Source organism: Phaseolus vulgaris, chromosome 5 (genome assembly GCF_000499845.2).
Source record: "Phaseolus vulgaris cultivar G19833 chromosome 5, P. vulgaris v2.0, whole genome shotgun sequence".
In the NCBI taxonomy this organism is placed as follows: Eukaryota; Viridiplantae; Streptophyta; class Magnoliopsida; order Fabales; family Fabaceae; genus Phaseolus; species Phaseolus vulgaris.
This window is the reverse complement of record NC_023755.2, coordinates 19,957,864-19,972,372: the sequence shown is the minus strand read 5'-3', so window position 1 is coordinate 19,972,372 and position 14,509 is coordinate 19,957,864. Positions and strand designations below refer to the sequence as shown.

Sequence of the window (14,509 nt, the reverse complement as noted above, 5' to 3'; positions counted from 1 at the left end):
TGCAACACCCGCCACTTTAAACATAGTGTAAGTAGATACGGTTTTTATATGTAAGTAGTGTCAGTTATAACTGTCGCAATTTACATTCATTGAAGAAGATTCTGGCGCCATAATATATGTAAGTAGTGACATTTTTAACTGACGTAATTTTAATTCTGAATAAATAAAATTTAACCACTTTTTTAATCTATTTTATTTCAATTATAAAATTTAACCACCACTTTTTTATAATCTATTTTATACAATTATAAAATTTAACCACTACTTTTTCATAATAAAATAAAATAATGTATAAAGTTATAATCATCCATGAAAATTAAAGCACACATAATAATGTTCAAAAGTTTATATGTAATTGAAAATTAAAACGCATAAAAAGTTCATACATCCGTAATCAAGTTTAAAGTTACAACACATAATTGTTCAAAAGTTCATACATCCCTAATCAAGGTTAAAATTAAAATAAACATCCCTAATGAATTTTGCTTCCAGCACTTGATCCTATTACTTGATTAGGTGATGGAGCACCACTTCCATAATCCGATGTCTAAAATAAATAAGTTTAAGTTAATGAATTTGTATGTTTATAATTATAAAATAAAAGACATCAATAAATATTTAAATATATTAATACCTCATTGGTGGATGCATAAACCAAATTGTGCTATTTTATTTTAGCAATAAATAAAATGAATTAAAAGGGACTAGGGATGTCGCAATGCTTATAGAACAACTAAAAGATCTTCTTCAGTAATACCCAATCTTAACATTCCAGCACCTCATTAGTCATCTATAAAATTGCTGCTCTGTTATTTACATTATTAGGTTATTTATATATTGTTGTTCTATTATCAGTCTTAATCCTATGAAATTCTCTTTTTAAATATTTAATACAGTGACATATATATACTTACAACTCCGATTCAAGAATTCTATAATCATACTTAAACAACTCTATAACGATTAGTTTACGAGTTCACTGATAAACTAAATCTAACAAGTACATAGATACATACATGTATGAAAAATAGAATGGATAAACACCATAAAATGAGGGCATGGAGATAAATGATAAACTTAGTTTACATTATAGAGGTGGCAAATACTGAAATAAGAAAGAGAAGAGCACGTGATTAGATGAGGGTACTGGCGGAGGAAGAATGGGATACAACTAATGATATGTTGCAAACTTACACTTCTCAAGCTAGGAGTTTGCACCAAGGCTATTGAGCAAATTATCCAAAGTATTCTTTTTCAGCAAATTAAGCTCCCATTGAGCTCGTACTTCTTCCCTTGCAGCCCCAAGCAACAAATTATCATGTGATATAGAAGTCTTGGTACAACTCTATAGCAATATGCTTCCAGTTTCCAGATCAACTCCATAAAGCACCTGGAAATGATAGAAAATTAAATGTAAGCAGAACAACATATAATAAGGGCAACAAATAGTGCCATTATTCACCCCCATTCTGGAGAATCTTCTCCTATTCCTCTTCATATTACCTTGAACCCTTGACATTTTTCTCATTGAATCATGATTTTGAAGTTTGTTAATCCTCTGTACACGTGTAGAAAATTTAGAACCCTCCCATGTACTTTTTCCTTGAGAGGACAAGGGGGTTTCCAAGAAGATGATGGAACGATGCGGCAAATTTCATATGGCTCAGCCCTGGACCGAATTCTTGATATATATTTCAAAGTATCTTGAAACTCCTGGATAAAAATGAGAAGTTAGAGGTGTGATTTTCTGATAAAGCCAACTGAACTAAGCAGAACAATGGTATGGACAGAAGTGAATTCAAATGTACTGCACAAGACCTCTTTAGTAGGGTAGAAATCAGGAGCATCCTCAATATTTGGCCTATGAGCCTTTTCTGGTCACCAACTGGCAATAACTTGTCAGAAACTTCAACTGTCAATTACTCTTCACGCAAGAGAGATACCCAATAACACCTATTTTATAATGAAGTAACTCATATAATATATGATAAAATCATTAATTTAGTCATATAGTTAATGTAAACTAATTACTAATACTCAAATCACAGCTTGAAGTGTCACTACGATTTTGATCGTTTTATTACAATGTTATGTTAATTAGTTATTTGGAAATAAGTATTTAGAAGTAATGATGTGATTCCACTAGCCATATAGAGAATGATTCTTGACATTCTTAGGAATCACCTTGAGTTGGACATTATAGAGGCACTTTTCTTAGAGTTGGATCATTGTTCTAAGACAAGAACTCACCAAAAACTAGTACCAAATCCCAAACTCATTTGGATGTTCCACATATTGTCAAATTGAACCAACAAAAAGATGTAAAACTAAGAAGTACCGAACAGAATTGCATAAGAACACATTTGAACCGAACAAAGTGAAAATTAAAAGGCAAGAACAGAACATAGGTGCTGGAAAAACAGAATAGCCGAACCAAACAACAAGACAACAAGCTTAGACCAAAGAATTAACAAAGAAGAAAGGAAGGAGAGAAGAAATGTTCATGAAGATGGAAGGATGATGGATGATCTCGCCACTAGAAGTGTGGAATGCTCCTAGATGAGAGTGATGCCGCCACTTGAGGACTCCATTGATCCATCAAGATAAGACTAGAGAAGAAGACTCAAAGCTCTCCAAAGTTCACTCAAAATTTGAGTAGAGTTTTCTTAGATTAATTCCAATTTGAATTTTACAAGGAGAGCACCTCTATTTATAGCCTAAGGTGCTGAAAAACAAAGCTAAGAGAATTCAAAATTCCCTCCTAAAACTATTCAAAATCGGCGCCTAATCCATGCATGAGGAAGGTGTGACTCTTTCCTTCACTTTGGCACCTCCTATTTTACTCCTACACCTATCTACTAATACACCCCCCTAAAGCTCCTAACTAAAGCCTAAAAGATGCTTTAACAATAGAGGTTTCTAATGTTTCCCTCTAAGCACCTTTCTAAACAATATTTATTTAATACTTGGCCTTGCCCTTCATGGGATGGACTTTGGGCTTTTGTGGGCTTTGGCCTTCTTGGGCTTGGGCTTGGGCTTTATCTTTTGCAAAGATTAACAAGAAAAACTTTAAATATGAAGGCGAATGATCTTGTTCTTCATTATAAAAAGCCACCTTTAGTTGATTCTCATCACGAGTGGTAACTAAGCAATACTTTATAAAAGGGGCTTGAGGTCCCAGGTGAAGGTACGCAATTCTGAATACACTTTTTGAATACTGAAACTAGTTGTTTCTTATTCTTTGATATACCCTTACTGACTTGAGCATCGGAGTGCGAACGGTCGTAAGGGCGCCCTTTGTCTCTACAGGTAAGGCCTCAAACAACCAAGAGAAGTGCAGATTCCATAGGAAACAAGCGGAGCCTAAGCTAGTCATCGGAGTCAACCGGTAACCAAGTCAACTGTTAAGAACAACAATTAAGGTAAGATGATGAACAACACGGAATAAGAAAGAACACAATAAAATAAAAGAAGATAAGGCACACTTAGCTCTTGAAGAACAATGGCTCTAGATACCAAATGATGGATTGTGCCTTCATGACCGAATTCTTTGATTCAATTTTGGAGAGGATTGGCGGAAGCTTCAATGCAGGAGGCGTGCAAGGAAGCTCACATAGAGCTTGTGGTTTCCTTGGAGGTGCATGCTAACTATGGAGACTGATAGGTGAGGCCTAATCACTTCAGCTAGGTGGAGAGTTGAAGACTAAAGTGTTTATCTTAAAGAGGCAAGACAAAAGTGAGAATTGGCTCAATATTTTGGCAACAATTTCACTCATTCATTAATCTTATAAAATGAGAGCCAAGCACCTCAATTTATAGGAGAGTGGACTAAACATTTTGGAGCTAAAATTTGAAAATTCAAAATAAAACTCTCCAATGAGAAGGTGACATGTGGAGTCATGCTTTCCATGTTTAGCTCACACCTTCCATGCTATATCCTCTACACTTCTAGGTTTCCTTGTGGACGTCCATGTGCTCCATGCCAAGGTGATTTTCATTCTCCAATATACCCTAGAAGTTTTAGGGTTACATTGGGATCAAAGAAGCCCAATTGTTACCCTAACTAATCACTTTTAACTCTAACTAGTCATATTTTACTATTGACACAAATACAAGCCCAAAAACCTATGCTACTTGGACCAATTATTCAATCCAATTATTTTATGCTACTAGGCCCAATACATAGCCCATGAAATCCTAAACAATTGTATACAATTTATTTAAGCTAAAGCTTGGCCCATAAATAATGTTGATCAATCAACAGAAACTCAGTCTTCTTGTGTTCTTCTGGCCAAAGCTCTAGTTTATGTTTTGATGACTTGGAGGTCTTCTTGGATATGTTTGCACATTCCTTCACCCTAGAGTTTTCCTCTTCATTGGGCCTACAAAAATAAACAAAAGCCCAATTAGACCCATATTTGCAATTAAATCAATAAACAACCTCCAGGTCTTCATCCTCCTTATTATAGGGTTGTGTGTGGCTGGACGATTTCCATCACTAGTAACATATTCCAATCTATCCAATTCCTACATTATTGATTAGCTATCCTAGAGTTATAGAAATTAAGGAAATATGGGGCCCAAGCATGTCTCACATATTCTATGGCAGGCAAATGTAGTGGGCTCTCGTTCGTAAAGAACTGCATTAAAAAATATTATTCACATTAATTAGTGTTAAGATACATATATGTTAAAGAATTATAAAGGATAATTTAAATATTATTATATCTGCTCCTAATCTCATGTAATGCCTGCACTTATAATAGTAATCATCCATTGCATAAAGCAATAGCCACACTCGTAGCCTCTCGGTTGTCTATTACACTATAATTCAATAGAAATTAAAAGTTAATATTGATAAACAATGAAAATAGAAAAACAAAAATTACAAACCTTTAGTGTCAACCACTTCTGATTTTGATAATTTGAATTGGATCGATCATTGAGGATGTTATATCCATGCCATGAACTTATTAATACAAAAAACTACGTAGTAGACGCAATTAAGTTTATAGTGTAATTACGTACACATCAATTATATTCTTCAAATGTGTGGATGGCTTCTTGTGTAGGGAAAAAAACCACACAACAATCTTATCAGCCGTGGATAAGACAAGTAAGTTTCAGTGACCCCTATATCATCCATGAAAAGAGTTAGTAAATATATAAAACATGAAATAGTAATAAGTGATGACTTATAATTGAACTTACTCATTAATATAAGGGCAAAGATATATTTGTTTTCCTCTTTTCCCAAGGTGTTAGTGATGTATGACTAGGTTTCAAATTTTCTTTGCTCTAATCATATTAATATAATAGGGATCCAAGAATCCATAAACATCTTGATTCCCTTCATTGATAGAAACTGCAGACAAATACCTACAAATTATTAGTTAAAGCAAAATCAATAATAATTACACATAAAGTAAATTGAAATATAGGTAAAGATACTTGCATCATAAAAAATTGAATTATATTTATATTGACCTTCTGGTCTCCAGCTACAAATTCTAACAAATCTAACATGTAGTGGCATGTAAGTGTCTCTTTCAAAACACGTATCATCCCACAAAATGTCCATAGGGTTTTGACCAATCTCTTTAGCGGTTGCAGCTAAGGAAGTTATAGGATCGTCAATGGGAACCTCATGCTTCTTTTTAGGACTTGGTTTCCGACGAGGTTTCTACAAAATATAGAACATTTGTATTAAATTAGATGTAATATATAAATATAAATTAATATAATAAAATGAAATTATTATCGGAGGTTCTGGTATAATTCGAATGAGGTGTCTAGGCAGGCTATGAATGTCTAAAATGTATCAGCCACAATTGTTACCTCATTTGAAGGTAGTGGAACATGAGCATCACCTATTTGTACTTTTTTCACCGTTACCTTCACCACATCATGGGAGAGAGGAACGTTATGTAAGGTGGTGGCCTCTTGATAAACTTTTCCAATGGCCACCACTTGAGGAAAAATGTCGCCCTCTACCAAAAGCTCACATTGACTTATTTAGCCAATGACATCCCCCCCTGATGTTGTAGGAGTAGTCAACTCCCCTTTGTTCTCTTGGGAGCAAGACTAACATGCGACTCAGCACAATGTTTTTGATATGGAAACTCATGTCATAACTCTAGCTGCACGCGTTCAATCTCTTTTCTCATCTCCTCCATTAATTCTTGATGTATCTTACTCTTCAGTTTTGCTTTGATCTCTGAGGCGACGTAGAAGGATGAGTGTCGTGGTGCAGCTTCGAAATAATATTTAATTCCAACCCCTTTTCCAGCTGCACGTACACGGCCAGTGATACGACCCAAATCCATAAGAAGATGACCATGGATGCCAACCTTGAAGGGTCATCTCAACAAGCAAAAGAAGATACCGTTAATAGAAGGAATGGTCAAGGACCAAAACACTTGAAGTTCTTCCTATTAGTGTTCTTAACATTGAGGCCCAAGCCCAACAAAAGCCCAAACCCAAACTGAGGCCCAAGTCCAACACATAATTTCATAATCCATCATGCCTCAGAAGATTACTAAGAGCAAGGGCACAAGCATTAGTAGATGAGCTTCAATTGATGTCTCTATTTGTAATTTCTTTAGAGTAATTTTAATTAGAACATAAAAGGGAGGTGTAGATAGGAGTTTAGGGCTTATGAGAAGAAGTAGCAAAGTCACACCTTCCATGTGACTCACTTAGGCTCCAATTTCAAAGGCATTTCAATTGAATTTCCCACCCATTTTCATTTTGAAATCCGGCCTCTAAATGCTATAAATAGAGGTGCTTGGTTCATGTAAAAACACATTGAATTTGAAGTAAAGTTACTATACACAATTTGTGTGAGAGTAGTGAGAATTGTTCTCCTAACCTAGTCTTATCTTTTTCTTTTCTTTTTTTCTTTTTTCTTTTTTATCAGCAATAACCTAGTCTTATCTTGTGAGTACTTTGGGAACTCTCAAGTGGAGGCAACATCACTTATCTTGGAGTCTATTCATCTTCCAAGTGGTGTGAACCCCTTCCCTTGCTTCAACCACATAAGTTTTCCTATATCATTCATCTTCTAATTCCATTTCCATTCCATATCAAATTCTAAACATGTCTTGTTCATTTGTTTTTGTTTTCAATTGGTAGAATTGTGTTGTTTCTTGAATCTAATTGGTTGATTTGTGTTGTTTGATGATTTAAATCGGTTCATTGTCCTTTAATTGTGTTTCTATTCGGTTCATATTAATCGTGTTGTATTCTTGAATCCGCACCACTAATTGTCATACATTCATCACCTATACTTGTGTTTTTCCTTTGATCTTTGGAAATGAACCTTCACATATACTTAACACTTATTAAGTTAATGTTTAGTGGGGATTTTCCTTGGATTTCTCACCTTAATTTCTTAAGAATTCAGATCCTAATTCTAAAAAGTGTCACCTAATGAATCAACCTAAAATCAACTCACATCAACCAGGGTGCTTAGGTCGTCCAATTGCTTCAACCAGGATATCTTGACGACCTTGAGGTACAAAATTACCTTGCGAGTTTTGCTCAACATGGGAATTCTGCAAGATACCAAAATCATATAAGTTATTAATATAATTAATGTTTTAAAATAAATTTAAAAGAGGATAAAAATAACTTACAATTTTTTCTGAGACTATCTGTGATTGCTCATAACTATATGCACCCGACTTTTTAATTCAAGCCATCTTCTTTTTTTCGTGGCAGGAGGTGATGGAGGTTCACTAACCCCTGTATCAATCTCAAACGCAGTCCCCTATCTAGATTGCTCATTTTCCATCAGCAATGATTGTTCATTTTCCATCAGCAATGATTGCTCATTTTCCATCAACAATGATTGCTCAAACTTTCGATACCCCGAACGAGACATTAGGTGCGGGGTAACATTCTTTAATATTGTGACTTAAGCTTTCTTCTGACAATCCTGTCATCAATGAAAAAACAAAGTGAATCAAATAATATTAAGTTATTAATGTTATTTTCCATAAATAAAATAGTTAAGCAACTTCACTTACCAACCACACTTCAGATTCATGGTTTTGACAAAAAGACATCATGTATCTTCATCAATATTAATGTACTTTAAACAAGGATTTTGGCCTTTATAGATGCCAAAAACATATTTCATCGTCGGTGTTAACTTAAACTGATGGAAGTTAATGCATATATTAGATATAATCTTTGATCTCAACGGTTCCACATTATGGATCTCAAAATGAGTCTGCAAAATAATATCATGAAATTAAAATTGATCAATTAATATTAAAAAATATGATAATGATAATAATGTAAATCTTACAAGGACATGCTCCTAGAGCATTTTTCGATTGACCTCAGACACATCATCCCATGAATTAATCAATAGGACCAAAAGCCACGACAGTGTTGACGTCAATGTCGACAGGTGTCTTCTCACCACTAGCACGTCTCAATGAGAGACGCTTCAGTATAGTAGGTTCTCTGCTGGCTCGTCTTGAAGGAAGGATGGAAGACATCAAAGTTTGATCGTCAACCATATCTTTGTTAAAAAATTAGGTAACAAACATTAGTTAAATTGCATCGAAAGAAAATCATATAAAACAAATACATAAAGTTCTAAATTTGTATTATAAAAAATATTTCTCAATTTGTTACCATAATGGGTTGAATGTTCATATGTAAATTCCTTCACTGTGGTCTTTACGGGTTGCATATTCATCATCAACTATATCATCATCTTTATTCATTATCATTGGTGTGAATGAACGAGGGTCACCATTTTCAATATCATCAATAACCTTCCTTTGTTTTTTCCCGTGTAAAACGACATACCAATGTTCTGAAGTAAGTTCTTTGAAATAGAAAACCTGAGATGTTTGTTGAACCATTATAAATGGCTCATCTCGACAACCTATCTTTCGAAAGTCCACTAATGTGAATCTTGATTCATCAATTTTAACCTCACTCTTATTTAACCCATTTACACTCATTCTAGACTTAAAATTTTGCGAAAACCCTCTTTAAACCATTCACCCCCCCCTCTAGTTTAAAGCCATACATTCTAACATATACACCCTTCTTGCTTCCCGTCCTCTTGCTCGTCCTTCATCCTATCAACCTTCTTCTTGGCATTTTGTCAAACAGTTTTGCCAAATTTGTCATAAATCTGGTGTCACTACAGACGCATTTTGGCATCAGTATGATCCTCCTCCCACCACCTCCTTCAGTGTTAATGTTTCGGAACATACTCTGATCTTTGATAATGACTCGGCACCCTCCATTCTTGGTTCTCCTTCCACCATCGAAGACCCTTTGTCGTACCCCGGCACTAGTGCAACACACCATGTCACAAAAGACTCCAAGATCTTCATACACAAACAACCTTATCATGGTAATGACACCTCAAGCTAGGTAATGGCCAAGGTATGCATATTTTACATATTGGGTGTGCTTCATACATTGCTCCTCTCTCACACACTGTTTCAAACTTCATAATCTGCTACGTGTTCCGGCTATTACCAAAAATCTCATTAAATGTTGCTCAATTCGCCAAAGACAATAACGTTTTCTTTGAATTCTTTCCTAACTTTTGCAACGTTAAACATCAGGTAACTCAACATATTTTACTTCGAGGAGTCATTAAAGATGGCCTTTATGTGTTCCCTCCCTCCACTAATCTCACTGCTTGCACTATTAAATATGCTTCCTACAAACCCACGATTCCTACTTTATAGCTTTGGCACAATAGATTTGGTCATTGTAATTTCTTTGTTGTTAAACACATTTTGAATAACTGTAATGTTGCTTATTCTTCTACCACACGATTTTATGAACCCTGTATACATGGAAAGATTCATCAACTTCATTTTCATAACTCTGCTTCACAATACACTGCACCGTTACAATTGGTTTTCATTGATATATGGGGTCCTACTCCTGTATGTGCTTCCAATGGTGCTCGCTATTATATTTCCTTTTTAGATGCTCACACTAAATACACATGGTTATTTGAGACAACGCACAGCAACCAGTAGATGACTAAGGACACATCAAGCACTTCACAAAAAGGTCAGTCATCTCAGTATTCAAAGTCGAACCCCACCAAACCATGAGAAAGCATCAGCAGAAGAAGAGCAAGCTATAAACTATAATATCAAAAGTTCTTCCTTCTTGTCTTTCCACAAAAGAAAAGTTATGTAAATAAATTGGGCTCACTTTAGGGGTCGAAATAGAAAATAGGCTAAGAATAGGTCCATATAGCATAATAGGGGGTATATTTATCAAATTGGGTCTATGACAAGTCCGTTAGGGTTAGAAGGTAGCCCTAACTTCTAGAAGGTAGGACTAAGGGGCGGCATTGACTTAGTCAATGACCTAGGTCACCCCCTTCTTCAAGACTTTTAAGTCCCTCCCCAACTTGCCCACCAAGACACCCATTCTTATAAATAAGGTGTCTTGCCTCATATATTAACACATTAGAGATTTGAAGAAAAGAAACTCTACTTGAGTGAATTTGTGAGTTTGAGTACTCTCGGTTTTATCCGGGTCTTATCTTGAGTAAGTGATATCTCAAGTGGTGACTCTTGCACCACTCATCTTGGAGTTCATCTGCTCCAAGTGGCGGCTCTTGCACCACTCATCTTGGAGTTCGTCTGCTCCAAGTGGCGTAACATCTTCCATTCCCTAAGTTTCCTTTGTCTCTTCATCTTTTCCGTTTTTAATTCCTTTTGCTTCCTTTTTGCGCCATCTTCATCTCATCTTCATTCTATTATCTTCTTTTAATTTTGGTCCATATCTTGTCATTTTCTTCTTGTTATCTTTTAATTTTTGCCCTCTTTGCATCATCCACACCATATATCTGTGTTTTTCTCTTTGACCTTCTGAAGTGAACCTTCACACTTACTTAACCACTTGGTTAAGTTCGTGTCCAGTGGGAATCTCTTAGGGTTCTCACCTTTAATTTGCTAAATCCCAAAATCATAAACAAAAGTGAAACCTTTAAAATGTGCAATCTAAAATCAACTCACGTCATTATTTCTCTTGCATAATAAATCTCAAGCGCTAAATTCTCTCCTTCGTTTCAAAATGTTTGCGGAAACTCAAACAGGTTTTAAACTTCGTTCTATTCAAATTGATAATGCAAAAGGTATTCATATGTTTTAAACATTTTACCGAAACATATGGTATTCTTCATCAGTTCACTTGTCCTCACACCCATGAGCAAAATGACTCTATCGAACGCAAGCATGGGCACATTTCTAATATGGGCTTAACCCTTTTTGCTTTTTCTTTGTTACCCGTCAATTTTTAGGGTGAAGCCTTCACCACTGCCATGCATATCATTAATATTCTGCCTTCCCCTATTCTACAAAACAAATCTCCATATGAATTGTTATTTCACAAACCTCCTATATATAATACATTAAAAACCTTTGGGTGTGCCTGCTCCTTTAACCCTATAACAAACACAAGTTTGACTACAAATCTACATGTTGTCTTTTTCTTGGCTACGACATTAATAACAAAGACTATATTTGTCTATCTAACATTGTTAAGGTTTATATCTCTAAGGATGTTAATTTTCATGAAGAATTATTCCCTTATGATCTACCTGAATATAAGTTTCATCCTTTTGTTTATGATAACATTGCTTCTGAATGTTTGACCAAGCTATCAATGTTATTCCCTCCCCTGCTATTAATTCTTCTCCCATTCCCAAACCTAGTCTTGATTCTACTGTGCCTACTAATCCTAATCCTTTTTTTCGCTTTGCTGCTTCCCTTTTCCACTGATGTTGGCACTGTCAATACTCATCATATGACAACAAGATCCAAGGCAGGTATTTTCAAACCCAAAACTTTTCATACTCACTATGTTTTACAGTCACCAATTCCAACGTCTGTCGTTGAAGCTCTCTCTTCTCCTTCTTCGTTTCAAGCAATGACTGATGAATACACTTCTCTTCTCAACAATCACACTTGGTCCTTAACACCTCTTCTTGAAGGAGCTAAAGTTGTTGGATGCAAATGGCTTTTTATAAACAAATATCATGCAGATGGTTCCTTTCACCAGCACAAAGCTCGCCTTGTTGCCAAGGGATTCAGTCAAATAAAAGGGTGTGATTACAATGATACATACAGTCATGTGGTTAATCCTTCCACCATTTGGTTCGTCCTATCTCATGCGGTTTCTGCTAATTGGCCTATCCATCAAATCGACGTAAACAATGCCTTTCCAAATGGAGATCTTCAAAAGGATGTCGATATGAATCAGCCACCGGGTTTTGTGTCCAATTCTCCACATCTAGTTTGCAAACTTCACAAAGCTTTATATACTTTAAAACAGGCTTCGCGATCCTGGTTTCAAAAGCTAAGTACCACTCTCTTCAAGCTTTTGGTTTTCACTCTATCAAAAGTCACTCATCTTTATTTGTTCAGCTTCATTCCTCATACATAATCTTTATCCCAATTTATGTTGATGATATTATCATCACAGGCTCTTCCTTACAAGAAGTTCAAAATCTCATATCCAAACTCAGCCTTGTTTCAAACTCAAGGATTTTGGCCCTCTTCATTACTTTCTAGTGTCTAGGTTAATCGTCTTCCTAATGGTGATTTTCACTTGTGTCAGCATAAATATATAAATGATCTCCTTATAGGTACAAACATGCATGTTTCTAAACCTCTACCCGTACCCATGCAAACTAACCTTCACATACGGAAAGATGTGTCATCGGCAATGCATGATCCATCCATGTCTCGATTAGTTGTGGGAGCTCTTCAATATATCCTCGTCACATGTCCAGAGTTGTCCTATGCGGTGAACAAGGTGTGTCAATTTATGCACAACCCACAAGAGCATCATTGGAAGGCAGTAAAACGCATTTTACGTTATCTTGTTGTTACTCGCTCTCATGGCTTGCTTATTCAACATAGCTCCTCCACAGATGTTTGTGTTTTTAGTGATGTTGACTGGGGCAGCGAGATTGACGACAAGAAGTGATGGAGATCAAGCTCAAGTGGACATGGAGGCCAATCATCAAGAGCAAGAAGAGGTTGAGGCTCAAATGGAGGACGCCCATGGAGGTCAAAGCCCACCTCAAAGGCTTACAAGAAGCATGTTCAAAGCTTTAGGAGCTAATGGACGATTATTTTCTCTTTTTGTAATTTCTTTGTGTGAAGGTGCTTAAGAGGGAAACATTAAGAAACCTCTTTTGTTAAAGCATCTTTAGGTCCTTTGTTAGGAGTATTCGGGGTGTGCGTTAGTAGATAGGTGTAGGAGTAACTAGGGAGGTGCCAAAGTGAGAGAGAAGGTCACACCTTCTTCATGACATAGTTGGCGCCACTTGCATTTGAATTTAGGGGGGAATTTTGAATTCATTTAGCTTTGCATTTCAGCACCTCTAGGCTATAAATTAAGGTGCTGCCCTTGTACATTTCAGATTTGAATTTTAATTAGAGAAACTATACTCAATTTTTGAGAGAACATTGGAGAGCTTTGTGCCTTCTTCACTAGTCTTATCTTGATGGTTCAATGGTTACCTCAAGTGGCGGCTTGCACACTTATCTTGGAGTCTCCATCCTCCTAGTGGCGTGATCATCCAACCATTCCTCCATCTTCATGAGCTCTCTCTTCTCCTTCCTTCTTTCTCTTTTCATATTCATGTCTTAGCTTGTGTTCCTTGTCTTTTGGTTCGGCAATCTTAATTTTTCAGCTGGCTGTTCTTCCTTTGTTCTTGATTATGTTCGGTGTTTTTTTAATTTTCCAGCATTTCTATTCAGTATTCTTGCCTTTTGTTTCATTTTGATCGGTTCATTTCAGTTTTATTCCATTTTGTTCGGTGCATTTGCTTTTCTTTCCAATTTAATCGGTTCAATTTGACAATAATTGGAACTTCCAAATGAGTTTGGGTTTTGGTACTAGTTTTGGTGAGTTCTTGTTCATAGAACCTTGATCCAATTCTATGATAAAGTGCCTATCTCATATCCAACTCAAGATGATTCCTAAGAATGTCAAGAATCATTCTAATTGTGCTAGTGGAATCATATCATGTGGTATCATGAGTTTAGGTGTGTTCTTGTTTAAATTTTGAGTTGTGTTGCACTTTAATTTCAAGAGCTCTTTAATTTCTGGCAATTTACGATTCTGTTTTTAGGCTTATTTGAGTTTGCTTGCTGTTTTAATTCTTTTGCCTATCATATGTTTGAGTATTTTCCTTTTTGAATCCATACAAGTTTTGTCTTAGTCTTGTTTTTCCATAATTGTCATCACTTCTTGTAGTCCTTTTATTGATTTTGTTGTTTCTTGCTTTAGTGTCATATAATTTTCTGAGATTGATATTGATCCTTTGTGCATTTTCTGTTTTAGAATTGAGTTCATACTTGTATTCTAGACCTATACAAGTTCATATACATCATTTTCCATTATGTCTTTGCTAGTTCAAAATTCTGTTTTTCATTCCTATTAGGATTCCTCTGTTTTTCTGAAAACGTGCTTACTGTTTTTCCTTATTGCA

At 35.7% G+C, this 14,509-nt stretch overlaps 1 long non-coding RNA gene across 1 annotated transcript; it reads right to left on the bottom strand.

Annotated features, from left to right (window-relative positions):
* Positions 1–1,067: 1,067 nt before the first annotated feature.
* Positions 1,068–2,123, bottom strand: LOC137835262 (uncharacterized). Its single transcript, XR_011085057.1, has 2 exons — positions 1,819–2,123; positions 1,068–1,713 (listed from the first exon to the last, which is right to left on the bottom strand). It is a non-coding gene; the product is annotated as an uncharacterized lncRNA (long non-coding RNA).
* Positions 2,124–14,509: the final 12,386 nt, after the last annotated feature.